We start from the raw sequence: 10,000 nt of genomic DNA, 5'->3' as shown, positions 1-10,000 counted from the left end.
CGTAGATCGTAATACTTCTCAAATCAATAGAAATACTGCATATTAAAGTGCACGGCAGGAGCATAAAACACCAACAACCACAGCTATTCCGCCAGCAGCAATGGCTACGCGTTATAGAAGATCATTAGCCCCCGTTGGACTTAGTCCGAAACGGGAGCTTATGGATTGGATCTCGTCCGTCCGCAGCCGTATTTCGGACATTTATGGACCGATTTTGTTCAAACTTGGCACAAAGACAATACATGATGATATAAATAAGCACATCATTTTGTTTCGCAATTCGATCAAAGATGGCTGACTGGCGGCCATTTTAGTTGTCAAAATCTGATGTTGAACACGTCCTCAAACATTTCTCAGACATCCACGGTCCAATTTTGTTCAAACTTGGTACAAGCGCAGTACACGATGGTATACACATGCACCTCACTTTATTTTACGATATGATCAAAGATGGTCGACTGGTGGCCATTTTAGTTGGAAATCAATGTGGGCTAGCCCTTAAACTCCATACAGCAAAATTACTAAAACCATGGGGGCTCTGACATTTTATGTCTTTTTCTCCTTGTGTTTTCTATGTTTCACTTCATTTTACATCCTCCATTGACCCTCACAGATAGACATGCAGAATGTTTGTGAAGTACAACAATTTTTTTTTTTTACTAAACTGGCCAGTGAAGCGATAGGTAAGCACACCTAGTTCAACATAAAAACTTGACACATCGTAAGTAAACTGCCCCCTCGGCCTCGTTCTTGTTACCTCTGCTACTGAAGGTGGACGGAGGTTATGTTTTTGCCTGTCTGTCTGTGAGCACGATATCTCAAAATCTTATGGACAGATTCGGCCAAAACTTGGTGGACAGGTTGGGTGTGTAACAATGGTGAATTGATTCAATTTTGGTGAAGATCCGATCAGAATCTGGATCCGAGCATTTTTTGAGTGATTCTTCACCACTGCGAGACGGGGCCAAAAACGATACACAGTATAGCACAATATCTCTAAAGGCTGTGGACTAGTTGTGACGTAACTAGGTGGATGAGTTGATAGGAAACATGTAGGAAATTGAGGTTTTGCCACTTTGAACAACAGAAGTTTGATGGATTAGATGGCAGGACAAGCTTTCCAGAAAAACAATTGGATATTTATATAATCATACAATCTACAGTATTAAAGCATATCACTTTAATAAGTGCAGCACAAGCTTCATGGATATGTGGTTTTAAAAATTATTCTTATCTTCTGAAAATTAGTTCTTGTATCGTGCACAGGGGGCCTTACCATCTTCCAATTTTAAAATGTCCTGTCGTTTACGTGCACTTGTTCCATTGCCAGCTGACTTCAGACTTTTTCTGGGACTGTGTTCCTCTTTTGGACCCTGCTTGTGCTTTGCTGAGGTCCAGGTCCTACCGTCTCGCAGGATTCCAGCACCTGCAGGCTTATTGGTCGGATCACGGTGACGAACAAGGTCGTCGTGCCAGTACTTGTGCATCCCGCTCTGATGGCTACACATACGTTCACATTTAAGTTACACCTCAGCACTGTTCTATTATTTAATGAACTCATCAACTATCTAATTTATGCATGCATGTGATTGATGTATTATTGAATAATTAATGCAGAATTAATAACGATGGATGGATTATTTAATTTATTCTGTCTGGCTGTCTGTCGAGCAGGATATCTCAAAAGGTTGCAGATGGAGTTGGGCGAAATTCAGTGGACAGGTTGGCTGCGTGAGAGGCACAAATTGATTCGATTCTGGTGAAGATCCCGATTCGAGAATATTTACAGTGATTCTTCATCATTGAATAGCCTGGTGTTGACTTAGTGGTTAGGGTGGCGGCTTAGGATCCGAGGGCCCTGAGTTCAAGCCCCGTTGGCTGCTGAATCAACACCAGGGGGTTGACTCAGCGTGTCATCCTTCCGAGCTCGGCGAAATGAGTACCAGTGTACTGGTCCCGGTGTATGCCCCGGTTAGAATAGGTATACCATATCCCTGTGTGTCGTAAGAGGCGACCAGGGTTGGCGTCAGGAAGGGCATCCGGCCATAAAACATTCCCTCAAGAAAAAGCCAACCCATGCACAGCAGGGAAAAATGGCTGTAAAAACGGTCATTATTATATATATATATATATATATATATATATATATATATATATATATATATATATATATATATATATATATATATATTCTTCATCATTGAATGATTGGCTGAAAAACGATATATAACATGGTATTTCAGTGTTGTGGATGAGTTGTTTCAGTGACAAGAACAAGCCGATTCGATTTTCATTCAGGTCTGGATCCAGATCTGGCCTCTCAGTGGGATACAAAAAGTAAACTGTTCAGCCTGGTGGAGTTATTCGCTGTACCGAGTGCCGTCCTAGTTTATGATTGATCAATAAGGTCGTGCGTCAGTCTATGAATGGCAATGAAGGAATATATGTATGTATGAATGAATGAGCAATGAACGAATGCATGGATTTATGAATGAATGGCTTGCCTGCTCAAGGGCTTGAGGAACCCATACATGTCAAGCAGGTGAGGCAGTCTGGACACTGAGCGCACGTTTCAAAGACTTCTGAACAGCAAGGGTTGTGTCTCCAGTTCAGACATAAATGCTGCGTCGATGACACACAACGACTTGCCTTCTTCGTCCCACTGCAAGAAAACAGATCGATGTAAACGAGCATTGGCATGCTGCTTGACCATCAGGCCATAACATCAGAGCACACATGTTGAGATCAATCTGCTCAAGCATTTCCCACTGGCACTGTCATGATGGCCTTTGTAGCTCTCATCAGTGGGAACTGATGGAGTGGCTATGGTGCCTGTTGGATGTAAATGGGTTGCGAATTCCCACAAGCGATTGAGGAAATGCGATCTATTTGCAATCTGACATGTACGAGTGCCTTTCTACCGTGTGTTGAGTGCCCTCCTTATGGAGACGTGTCCATTCCTTATCGGTTTTTCCACAACATGCATCAACAGCCCAACGTCGTCATAACGCAGATCAAATCCCGAGAGCGATGATAGAAGGTAGATACTATGTGAGATTTGTCATTGATTGATTGGTTATAAACCAAAAGGATATATTTATCTTTCAGAACATGATTCTTGAAAGCGCAACATCATGCGCTATGACGTATTAATTTGAGCTTGACAATGGCATGACATACAAATTGAAATGCTGTACCTAAGATGGTGTGTCAGCCGCTGTGTATTCGGGATCCGTCATCCTGAGCGAGTTGTTCACTCACAGCGGCCAAAAAAACTCTGGTTGCAAAGTGTATAGCAAGTGGCATTGGAGATAATGATCACATGAAGAAGTCAAGAAAGTCTCATTCATTGGAGATGAAATTAAAAGTTTCAGATCGGTTTGATAGAAGTGAGCGCAACATTGATATTCAAAGAGAGATGGGACTTTGTGATTCTACAGTGAGAACCATTTGTGACAATCAGGATAAAATCCATAAGAGTCTCAGTGTTTCTGGAACTCCAAGATCTCTGCTTGATGCTGTTGTGAAATTGGCGAAGATGCTGACCATGCGGATAGAGCATCAGAACCAACAGAACATGCCCTTGTCTGGATTCAAGAGAAGGCGAGGAGTTTGTATGGCGATCTAACCAATGATGGGTGGTTCAAGCACTTCAAGAGTCACCATGTGTTCCACAATCTCAAGTTGATTGGGGAAGCTGCTGCTGCAGATCATGCCACTGATGACCAATTTCCAGCGGTCTTCAAATCAGTGATTTCAGATGGAGGTTACACACCAAGCCAAGTGTTTAACCTCCATGAAACTGGACTTTATTGGTGACGCATGCACAGCATGCCCAGCTGCAGTTTCATCTCCATCATTTATGGCCTGAGGAAGTGATTCGAGTTCAGAGGTTTCACGAGGGCTGAAGTCAGTGAAGCAAGGCAACAGATTGTGGGCATGGCCCTGCAAGTGGAATTTGAGGAGATCGACGAAGATAATGTTGAGGATTTTGTTCTCTCACACAGGGAGGAGCTGAACACATGAAGATCTTCTGGCTCCGGAGGAGGAGCGCATCAGAGAGGAATCAGAATCCAGTCCTGAGGGGGTTGTACGTGTTAAAACCCTCACAGTGAAGGTCACGGCTAAAGGTTTCTAATTGGTTGATGAACACAAACCCGACTGCATGAGAAGTTCCAAGGTGCAGAGGGAGATGGAGAATGCCCTGAATGTTACAGCGGTCTCCGAACAAAAAATGAAGGCAGCCACTAAAGTCTCTATTATGAAGTATCTTCAAAAAAAAATCTTCAAAAGCAAGTGAGTCAGCCTACATTTCATCTTCTGAGCCTTGAACTTCAACTGGACAGCCTGCCACACCTGAATAAGCCTGGCACAAACAATATGTACTGTATCCAATCCCATTCGTAGTGACACTTATTCAAAAGTAATTCATTTTAATGTTTTTATTTGTTATATGTTTTAGTTCTGCATTGCTTGCTGCTTTTTTTTTTTGAGGTTTTTATGTAGGTCTTTAACCTTAAAAGGTTGAAATCTTCCCCGTTTGGAACATAACCCCCGTTTTAACATGTTCAATATTGCCCTAATAACACGTTTTTGGATAACATGGCGTTTCGCGGGAACACGAGCTCTGTGTTATACGAGGGTCACCTGTATTATTTATTCCCTCGTTGACTCAAAGGTAGCAGAGCCAGGGAAGTGGTACTGCATATGGGGGCACATCTGCTCTGTAAGGCTGGCAATTCGACTTTCCCCATGCAGTTTTTGATAAATTTGTGTTGACGCTCCGTCAAAATCACTTTATCAATTGAATATCACTTTATTAAGCTCTAACTGATGATTTTAAATACTTTTACTTTTAATTTACCTTCTTTTAAAAAGTGTTGTGAAATGTTTATCGATCAATACACAGGAACACAATTCAGCTCTTGTTTTATTTTATTTTTTTATCTTACCACGACACTTCAAGTTTGGTGGGGGGTAGATGGGGGGGCTCCACTACTCTAATGTCCCGATGGCTGTTAAACTTAATTCTGACTCTGCCGTCAACCCCACTGCTCTATCCTTTCATGTCACAACTAACCAAGCTGTTAGGGCAGTGGTGCCCAAACGTTTTTGTCCACAACCCAAATTTGAAATCACATTTGCCTTGCGACCCAAATGGTACTGGTACCTACTTGGTACTGGTACCAATGATTAAAAATTGTCGGAGTAAACGCTTTTGCTGTGAAAAAAAACGGGATTTTGAGAGGGATTTTCAAGTTTGGGTCACGGATTTGGGAATCCCTGTGTTAGTGGTTATGGTGAATGTGTTAACGAAGTATTTCCTTCCTCCGACAAAGCAGTCCCTGGAAGGGGCATCCTGAAATATTTATTTCCTGGTTGCTGCGTCTGCAGGTGCACAAAAACACACACAAAATGTTTGAAAATGCTGTTGAGGGTTAGAGTTCAGGATAGTAGGGTAAGGCTATTAGATTTCAGGAAGGCAAACCTTGAGGGTATGAGGAGAGAGTTGGGTCTTGGGTGTCATAGATTGTGAGAAGCTAACAACAGGCCAATCAGAATCAGAGAAATGGGAAACCTTCAAGGACCAAATGTGTAGAGTGCAGAGTAAGTACATTCCAATGAGGTGTAAAACTAGAAGCAAAAAGAGACCAGGGTGGTTGAGCAGTGAGATAAGGATAAGCTATTAAGGAGAAGCAGAAGGCATGGAGTTGACTGGAGTTGGATTTATATCATTATCGGAGTAAACAGAGGCAAGTTAAGAAAATAACTCGGCAAGCCAAAAGAGAATATTAAACATAATAGCAAGGCTTTCTTTAAGTATATCAGGGGAAAAGAACAGGTGAGGACCCATTGAGGAATAGCCCCGTGATGGTGTAATTCCGTGGGTACCAGATGATAATTTTCGGCACCATATATTTTTTCATTCTTATGGATTCTGTGAGTCAGAAAAATCATGGTGCCAATTTTTTTGAGCATTTCAAATATTATTTTCAAGCCGATACGTGAACTACCCCTGAAGCGCACTTTTTTCAATGATAACAATTTACCAACTTTTTTGTTTCTGGTTTATACCGGGCCATGTAATATATCAAACTGAGCAGAATGCAGCCTAGAATATGATAATAATATCAATAATGACGTTGAACATAAGCATAGTGACTTATCTGGATTTTTGTTAATTTCAGATGCTGTGCAGCCTATATTAAATCAATTACTGCAACGTCACCAAGATAATTAATTTTTCTAAACATTATGACATGCTACAATTCCACATACAATGTATGTTAATTTTTTTTGCCTTTTAGGTCAGCTATGATAATAGCAGAAGTGGTTAAGGGTCCAGACTAAAAGACTGATGTAGTAGATGTAGTTGTAGATTAACCTCCAAGCTTTGTGGGTGAAGGAACTTATGTCGAGTGGACATTGAAATAAAACTGCTCTCAAGTTATCGTTATGGATGAATCATCCCCAAGTCCTTCCAGTTCCAGCACAAAAGCATCAAATTGCACTACATCTTCGGCAGGTTTGAATATATGCTGCATTTGCAAAGCATCTGGAAAACTCGTAAAACACCCAAGACCAGAATCATATCAGCTGTTTATCCAGAGTGTGAATACCCGGTCGCTCTATGGGGATAATAAGTACATATCCATCCAAGAAGAGCTTGGTGATGTGATGGCAAATTAACTATTACAGAAAGGTGTCACATGGCATCAAGAATGCTATAAAATTGCAGTGCACAAAATCCATATTGAGCGGCTGGAAAACAGATATGAAGCTGCACTGGAAGCAGGCGAAGTACCTAAACCAATGAAAGTTGGACGACCAGAAAGGACGAACCTCAAAACACAACCACCACCGCATGAGAACCCATCGTCAACAGAACGTTACATGTGATCTGGTGCCAAACAATACAATAAAAACAACTGCTTCTTCTGTAATGGATCTTCAGAGAAAGGAGCACTCCACCAGATCAGTGAGTTCAACACCGGGGAACAGCTCCGAAAGGCTGTTGAGTACAGCAATAACCAGCAGTGGAAAGTAAATCTGAGTGCTACAATCGATCCAAATGATGCCCATGTGGTTGATATCAAATACCATCTGTATTGTTGGGTGAAGCACGTTCAGCGAACTCAGGTACAGCAGGAGAGAGCAGACGATGAAGCAGTAATAACCAAGGTTTCAGCAGACATTGAATTCTTCTACTTGTGCAGCCTGCTGAAATCAGGATCTATCCTGGACATGGATGAGGTAGAAGCAGCTGATCAAAATGTCCTCAAAGTCAATGGTTCAAATGATCCGCATATATCAAGGAGAAGTTTAAAGCGTAAGCTTGTAGAAAATATTGATGATGTTGAGTTCTTCCACTCTACGCATATGAATGAACCAGATCGGATGAAAACGTCAAGAACAAAAATAGCCGCAATTGACAACCTGGACGAGGCAGCTGGCGATGCGAGCAGCAACATGAAAGCAGTCTTCAAAGGTTGCCAAGGTAATAAGAAGGAACATCGCTGAAGTTCTAAAGCAGCCAAGGAAATTTCAAGGTTCCCTGTTAGATGAAAATCAAGTTCCCAAATCGCTGGAGGCATTCATCCGCTGGATCCTAATAGGGTCAATGTTAACACTTTCGTCAACACAAAGAGAGCATAGCATTCAACTCGTAACACGGAACATAGCACAGACTATAATGTTTGCATATAAGTCTGATCGCCAGGTGTCCTATGTGCCAAAGCAGACACGCTACTCATCCGACATGCCTTGAGCGCTTCCCAAATTGCTTCAAGTGTACATATCATGTCTCATGATACAGATGTGTTAATTCTTGCTCTACAAAAACTGCCGCTCTTGGGTGATGTATCTATGCTAGTTAGCACAGGTACGAGAAGGCGCTTGGTGAATTTGCAACCTATATATGAATCCCTTGATGCAAATCATGCTGCTGGTCTCATTGGATTCCACGCTTTCACTGGCAGTGATACCACTGGACGGATCGCAGGCAAAGGCAAGCAAACATGCTGGAAACAATTCAAAAAATAGCTCCGCAAAGTGGGCGTAACCCCTCAGCCCATGCATTGTAAAAGGAAGCAGTGGTATCCCGATGATGCAGTCAGTTCGAGCACGTTGGACGTCATATCGAAAATCAATCAGACTTCAAGATGGCTACCGTGGCGGCGAGTGAAAATCGCAGCGCGCCCATTTTCGAAAGGAACCTTCCTCCACCCAGCCCCAACACACACTGCAAAAATGGATTTAATCCGACAAGGCGTTCTCCTCGAAATTGCTGAAAACCAAAAGTTGACAAACGCCCGGACAACACCTGTGACGACAATACCCCTTTTTCAGCCCAATTCGGGCTGAGGGGTAAAAAGCAGATGGAAACATACACCAGGCATTTGCTCAGCTGGGACAAACAGCTTATCCATCCGCTGAAGTGATGGACAGTCTAGAAGAGTTTGTGTGCCTATTGTTCGCGCTCCAAGACTCAGTATCAAAACAGTCAGAGAGCTACGATGGCACTTGTTCAAGAAAAATCAAGCGGAGGCTGAGAAACTGCCCCCAACAAAGGCATCTCTGAAGGAGCACATTCTCAGGGCACATGACCAAGCTATGGTTTGGTTACCGGCAGACACCCCAAATCCGGACTTACCTCCGCCAATTAATTATGGATGGAGTGATGAAATGATGAAAATAATCAGAATGTCCCAAGAGTCTCTGACCTCCCACCAGCTCCGACAGCTGTTACAGAGCTTGTAAAGTGCGGCTGTGGCAAGAGCCGATGTGCCAGTGAATCCTGCTCTTGCAAGAAGCTTTCTTTGGCTTGCACCGAGTTATGTGCTTGTGACGCGAACGTTGACAAATGTGAAAACACCAATGACAGACTCAGAGGAAATGATCATGAGGACAACATGGATGAAGATGACTTATCAGACACTGCATTACTATGAACTTGATAGTTTTTGTTTCAACAAATATTTTGACCTATTCATTTCAGTTGACTGCTTAAGTGCATACCAGAGAACAGATATACTTTATGTGAACCACTAAACATACCATAAAGCAAAAATGGTACATTTCTCTCATTGATTGACTTTTAAATAAGAACATTTGCATCTGGATATATGCTCCGTTATGGTTGTTATTGCCAGGGAAATTGGCATAGATACCTGTAGAAAATAAAAATCAGTATATATATATATATATATATATATATATATATATATATATATATATATATATATATATATATATATATATATTATATGATATATTTGTGTTACAAATGTCCAGACCTTTAATTTGATACGCTACATGCTTTGCTTTATAACAATATTTGAAACTGGTAGTTGCAACCGAAACAGTGATAATGGTATTTTAGGGGGCCACATTAAAAGCCACCGAAATGCAAAACAAAAATTGGCTCCATGATTTTTCTGATTCTCAATGCATCTGTCTTTAATAAAATCCATGGTGCAAAATATTATCATCCAGTTCCCACGGTATTAGAGTTTCATACATATGCTTCGACACTATGAGAGTGGTTCGTGATGAAAGTGAGATGGCAGGCTTATTAAACAGGTATTTTTCTTCAACTTTTACACAAGAACAGTCAGGAGAATTGCCAATAGCTGAGAGAATCTATCGAGGAGGTGAGGAAGGGGTTTTACAGAAGATCCAGGTTGGAGTGGAGGAAGTACAGGAAGAGCTAGGTAATCTAAGAGAAGATAAAGCAAGGGAATCTAAGAGGAGAGATAATATACACTCGAGAGTATTGATGGAGGTGGCTGAGCAGGCAAGCGAGATGTTAACGGATATTTGCAATAGTTCCCTGGAGTCAGGACAGGTACCAGAGGATTGGAGAGGAGCAAATTTAACACCATTATTGAAGAAAGGATCCAGAGATGAAATGGAAACTATAGACCTGTTAGCTTGACTTCAATTGTGGGGAAGATGTTGGAGACATTAATTTGGGACCAGATGAGGAACCATTTAAATA

The 10,000-nt window shown here is 41.7% G+C and overlaps 1 protein-coding gene across 8 annotated transcripts in view; it reads right to left on the bottom strand.

Annotated features, from left to right (window-relative positions):
- LOC147021347 (uncharacterized) overlaps positions 1-10,000 on the bottom strand; it is a 134,726-nt gene that overhangs the window by 14,746 nt on the left and 109,980 nt on the right. For 4 of the 8 annotated variants that reach the window (XR_015060757.1, XR_015060759.1, XR_015060760.1 and 1 more), the window contains one exon: positions 2,505-2,662. The exons of 3 other annotated variants lie outside the window; for them this stretch is intronic. The gene's annotated coding sequence lies outside the window, so the exon portion shown is untranslated. Of the gene's footprint in view, positions 1-1,276; positions 1,531-2,504; positions 2,663-10,000 lie in introns of those variants that run through there. One more of the 8 variants, XR_015060762.1, reaches the window with a different exon arrangement.

The sequence above is a fragment of the Eptatretus burgeri genome, chromosome 8 (assembly GCF_056783735.1).
Source record: "Eptatretus burgeri isolate ZD-2024b chromosome 8, Ebu_testis_v1, whole genome shotgun sequence".
Lineage (NCBI taxonomy): Eukaryota > Metazoa > Chordata > Myxini > Myxiniformes > Myxinidae > Eptatretus > Eptatretus burgeri.
This window is presented reverse-complemented; position numbering and strand designations above follow the sequence as displayed.